Raw genomic sequence first — 6,000 nt, forward strand, 5'->3', positions numbered from 1 at the left:
TATGATCCTTTTAAAACAAAACAGCTTGATCTCTGCTCAAGATCCTGTGGTGTCTCCTCAGAGTAAAAGCCAAAGTCTTGACAAATGCCTACAATGCCCCGGATGATCTGATGCCCTCTCCTGCCCATTCCTCTTTATTATTTTTTTAATTTTTAAATTTAATTTTATTTATTTTTTTATTGAAGTATAGTTGATTTACAATCCTGTGTTAATTTCAGGTGTACAGCAAAGTGATTCAGTTTTTTATATGTATATGTATATTATATATATTCGTTTTCAGATTCTTTTCCATTATAAGTTATTATAAGATATTGAGTATAATTCCCTGTGCTATGCAGTAGGTCCTTGTTGATTTATCTATTTTATATATATTAGTGTGTATATGTTAATCCCAGCCTCCTAATTTATACCCCCCCACTTTTCCTCTTTGGTAACCACACGTGTGTTCTCTGTGTCTGTGAGTTTGTTTCTGTTTTGTAGATATGTTCGTTTGTGTCGTGTTCTAGATTCCACAGGTAAGTGATATCGTATAGTATTTGTCTTCCCCCGTCTGACTTACTTCACCTAATATGATCATCTCTAGGTCCATCCATGCTGCTGCAAACCCGCCCATCCCTCTCGCAGCTTCGCCTTCTCTCACTCTCCCTGCCGCGGGCTCCACGGCAGCCACGCTCTTCTCCACGTTACTCAAACTCAACAATCAAGTTCTTTCCACCCTCTGCCCGGTCTGTCCTTTGCTACTCTCAGATCTCTGCTCAAATATCACCTTATCAGTGAAGGCTTCCCAGCTCCTTTACTTAAAATAACAACTCGCCCCACACCGCTCTGGCACTCCCTGAGCCCCTCATCCTGCTGTGTTTTTCTCCAGCGCACTTATACTAACATACTCTATATTTCCTTATTTATCTGTGTATCATCTTTCTTCTCCATTAGAATGTAAAACTCCAGGAGGGCAGGGAAGTAGTCTACTTGATTCAGTATTTTATCTCCAGGGCCTAGAACAATATCTGATACATAACAGATCCTCCTATATACATACCTATATATATATGTGTGTGTGTGTGTGTATCTGTGTGTGTGTGTATGTGTATTTCAATGAATGAATGGGTGAATGAAAGACTAATGAAGGTAACCTTTTCTGTGTTCCAAAAGTTCTCTTAATAAATGATTCACATGCATGGATGTATCCATTTTTAGGTAGATGTAAAGTAATTAGAACCACATAAAACTGTTAGGACCATTAGTTCTGGTGAGGGAGGCAGAATAAATGAATTCCTGTCCAAACAGGATCTATTTTTGTTTGGAGGCTGTAGATCTCAGGAGTAAGATTCTATTGTACTTTGTGCTTTTCTACATTGCATTAATTCTTTGCTCACAAAATGAGTAAAATCCTTGTTAAATACCAATACGGAGTGAGCTGGGTTAGCCTTTCCCAGAGTGTGTTTCATGGAACATTAAATCTAGAGAGCTGTCCTGTGGAAGAAGGGTGCTCTTAACATGTCAGTTTAGCAAGCCTTGTATCATAATAGCTAATAATTATAAAAGCTAACATGGATTGGTTGTTACATTACATGCACATTACAAACTTCTCTCCTTAATCCTGTTCACCCCACCAGGGTATAACACACATTAGCATATTAAAGGCTCTGAGAAGTCCTGTACTAAAGAAACCTGTTTAAGTTTTCAGCCCAGCTTTTGCTAACTTATTTGCTTATAGAACCACTTATTTTTCCCCAGGGATACTTATTAACACCTCATGGATCTATTGTTCTGCAAAACACAAATTGGAAAATGCTGCTCTAGGGTTTTTAAAATTAAGATAACTATTGGATGGATGCCAGGAGATAAGAAGTGACACCATCTTCTTAGACTCAGTGGCATAATCTCCTTCTAATTGTCCGAGAAAATAAAATTGTGTTTCTAGGGATCAACATGTACCCAAGGAGAACTTTTGCATGCTCATGTGATAGATTCTATGGTTTTACTAATCTAAACTCTATCCTTTTAAAAAGTGTTGGTTTGAGTAATCAGGAAGAAATTCTTAACACTCTCAGGTTGGATAAAAATTTTGTCACTTTAGAATGGAAACTACATCATTTGAAAGTAAGCTGAAGAAGTGTTTGTGTGTATGTGCATGTGTGTGCATATGTATGTGTTCATGCATGTGTATGTGTGTTGTTAGGGCTTTTTCTGGTCATGGAATGTGGTTTCATACAGTGCAATACCAGTGGGGGTCCAGAAGGACTCTTTGTTCAGTTCCATAACCAGTGGACATTTGCAGTGGGGACATTGGGGCCTCTGGAGAGTGGAGTGAGGTGGACCACCCTCTTCCATCTTCATCAGAGAAATAAAGTATTTTCTTGGAAGTCAAATGTTGAACGCGGACAGAGGGCTGAGAGTGGAGACTAAAAGGAGAAGAAATCGTTCCCTGAAGGACAAAAACCCTTGAGAATGGGTCTTACTGTCTTGTCTATTAGAAAAGGCAGTCTCATGTCTGGCAAAATCTGCATTTCTATGTATGTCTGTTCTTCCCAAAAGAAGTTTCCCTTAATGGACTTTTATGCTAAGACTTAATGATTCTTGCAATGATAATCTGTCACGAGGATCCTTACGGTGATAATATGTTATTTGAGTTTACTTGAGAAAGCACCTGTGTTCTTGCTCTGACTGGGACATGAGGCATTCAAAGGCAGTAAAAAAAGGAATGAGAAGAATAGGTACAAATTAGGAACCTAACACCATTGAACTCTTTTGAAAAGCCAGTGGAGTGGGAAAATGATTCTGTGCTTCTGTTTCCTCAAACCATCTTGTGTGTACTTTAAAAAGAAAAGGAAGTGACTTGCAGATCACTAGGGAAAAGCCTGAGCAGAAATATCAAGTCTGAAACCACGGGGACCTCATTCATCGTTGTATGTGACACAGTGCAGAGCCCAGAAGGCCTTGTGCTTTGTGGGAACTCGGGAGATGTTGAGAGAGGGAATAATGGAATAAGTAAATGTCCAATTATAAAGGATATGTGCTTCTATTTCTGAGAAACTGGTGTGTTGCACAAAAGAGTTCAGGATGGGAGTGAGGAAAAGGGTATAAAATAGGAAACACTTATATAGACCCTCCTATGTACCAGGCACCCTCCTAAAGGCTTTATGTATTTTAATGAATTCAATCCTCACAACAACCATAGGGGGCAGACTTTATTATTATCCTTGTTTTACGGAGGAGGACACAGAAGCATAGATAATTGATGACTTGCCCAGGATCACACAGCTGGTAGTAGAGCCAGGCTGAATCCTGTGTGGGCAGACTCCTGAGTCTGTGCTCTTAACCACTGAATTGTGCTGCCTCAGAAATAAAGCAAGGACAAGGGCAAGGGCAAGGGCAAAGGCAAGGCGTGGAGGCCGGACCAGCTCTCCCATCCATTTAACCTTCCTGAGCCTTGGTTTGCCCATTTAGAGAATGAGGACATTCATTGTTCCTATCTCATAGGGCCATTGTGATTATTTAATGAAATACATGCTAAAAGCTTAGTAGTTTGACACCTAGAAAGCTCTCAGTAGCCATAAGCATCTTAAAAAATTGTGAGCCTGCGAAGAAATCCAGACCTCTTTTATCTAGCACTATAAAAGGGAAAGGGATCTAATATTCAGAGCAGTGCTATCCAGTAGAACACTGTGAAGATAGAAATGTTCTCTATCTGCACCATAGGGAAAGGGATCTAGTATTCAGAGCAGAGCTGTTCAATAGAACGCTGTGAAGATAGAAATGTTCTCTATCTGCACCATCCAATATGGTAACCATGCATGGCTACTGAACGCTTGAAACATGACTAGCTCTACAGAAGAAGTGATTTTTAATTTTATTTCATTGTAATTCATTTAAATAGCCAAACAATGGTTGCCTGGGATGGGGGTGGGGGTGGAGGAGTAGGGGGCTGGGGAGGGGCAGACAGGGATGAGAGAGGGTTACCAATGGGTGAGACAACCTTGGGTGTGATGGGTGTATTCCTTTTCTAGATGTGGTGCTAGTTCCATAGGTGTGTACTTATCCAATTGTGCACTTCATGTACAGTTTGTTGTATGCCATTCATATTTCAGTAAAGCTGTTAAACAACAAAACAGACTCGTGCAGGATAAATCCAGCTTATGCATGGCTTCCAACAGTGGTTTTCAAACTGAGTTTTGAGGGGAACCTGGGGTTCCCAAGGCTTCTGGGACTGGAGGGTAAGGGGGTGCAGGTTGACCGAGCTCAGCCTCCAACTCTGCTTCCACCAGATGAGCTGCTTGCTGACCTTGTGTGTTCAGTTTGCTGGCTTGCCCTCTCTCTTACTGAACCCTTGGGCTCCGTGAGAACAGGGATTTTGCAATCATCATCTCTGTCTCCTTGGTGAGTGCTGAGGAGATGCTTGTTCAGTTGAGATTCTGAATATAGTACTCCTATGCTCTATTTAGCCAACACTTGTAAGGTACCCACTCTCAGCCAGGCACTGTTCTTACACCTTGAAAACAGTAACTCCTTTAATTCTTTAACCACCCTCTTTGAATTATATGCTCTCAAGGCACAGGGAGGGTACACACTTGCCTGGGGTCTCACACCTCATAGGAAGGAGGATTGAGACCCAGGTTGTCTGGCTCAGAATCCAGCCTAAAAACATGCTCTCCCCACCATGGGGTAGAGGCCACCTCTGGTAGAACCTTCCTTCCAGATCAAGGATTCTGAATTTTCTGTGTACCTCCTGCATTCTGGTGATGCCTATAATACTTTTTTTTTTTTTTTTAAGTTCCTTTGTAATTTTTTTTTTTATTTTTTAATTTTTAATTTTATTTTTTATTTTTTTAATGCTATTCTTGTCTGCTTACATTCTTTTTATGTATGTATCTATGTATGTATGTATGGCTGTGTTGGGTCTTCGTTTCTGTGCGAGGGCTTTCTCTAGTTGTGGCAAGCGGGGGCCACTCTTCATCACGGTGCGCGGGCCTCTCACTATCGCGGCCTCTCCTGTTGCGGAGCACAGGTTCCAGACGCGCAGGCTCAGTAATTGTGGCTCACGGGCCGAGTTGCTCCGCGGCATGCGGGATCTTCCCAGACCAGGGCTCGAACCCGCGTCCCCTGCATTGGCAGGCAGATTCTCAACCACTGCGCCACCAGGGAAGCCCGCCTATAATACTTTTAATTGCATAAAAATAAAATGCATAGGATTACAAAGGAAACCAAATATACTGAAATATAGCTATTGAAAAATTTTAAAGTATCCTAATGTGTTCATTTTTGCTAGGATAAAGTACATGCCTCTTTATTAACACATGAAATGATAAGACCTAGCAGTGGGCCTAATCACTACTGTAATTCCCAAACAGTCATCGGTAATATTTGGAGAGATCATAAAGCGAAATTTGGAGCCATCTGCAACAGCAATGGAGGGATATTGAAGAGATCTGAGATTTCTATTGGGGACAAAAATCACAGGTACTCCTCCTACTGTTGTGGTTTGTTATCTACGTTCATAATTGAAGGGAATGATAAGTTTCCGTTAGAAGTTAGTAAAAATAAAGATGCATCAATATATATTTTTTATAATCCAAGTTCATGGGCCCCCTGAATTCAAGAATTCTGTGTGGACCCAGGTCAAGGACCCCTGTTCTAGATGCTCTCCATGTGGACCAGCAGTGTTGGTATCACCTGGAAGCTTGTTGAAATACAGAATCTCAACTCCACCCCAGACCCATGTATCAGAATCTGTGTTTCAAAAAAAATCTTTGAGTAATCTGTGTGCACACAGAAATTTGAGATGCAGTGCAAAATAGAGGTTTGCTGAGGTCAGGGCAGCAAAGAGCTGTGTTCTTGAACAGGATTGAAAAGGTCTGATTGCAGATTTGTTTTCATCTTTCTCTCTGTCTTTTATAACCTCCTTCCCAGGGTGGAGGATGATCTAACTGATTGGTGACATTGGGACAATGGGCACTGCTGGCATCTTCTCATTGCTCCTTTGGGACCAGTTCTCAGGGC

Source organism: Balaenoptera borealis (assembly GCF_965194805.1).
Source record: "Balaenoptera borealis genome assembly, chromosome: 12".
Classification (NCBI taxonomy): Eukaryota; Metazoa; Chordata; class Mammalia; order Artiodactyla; family Balaenopteridae; genus Balaenoptera; species Balaenoptera borealis.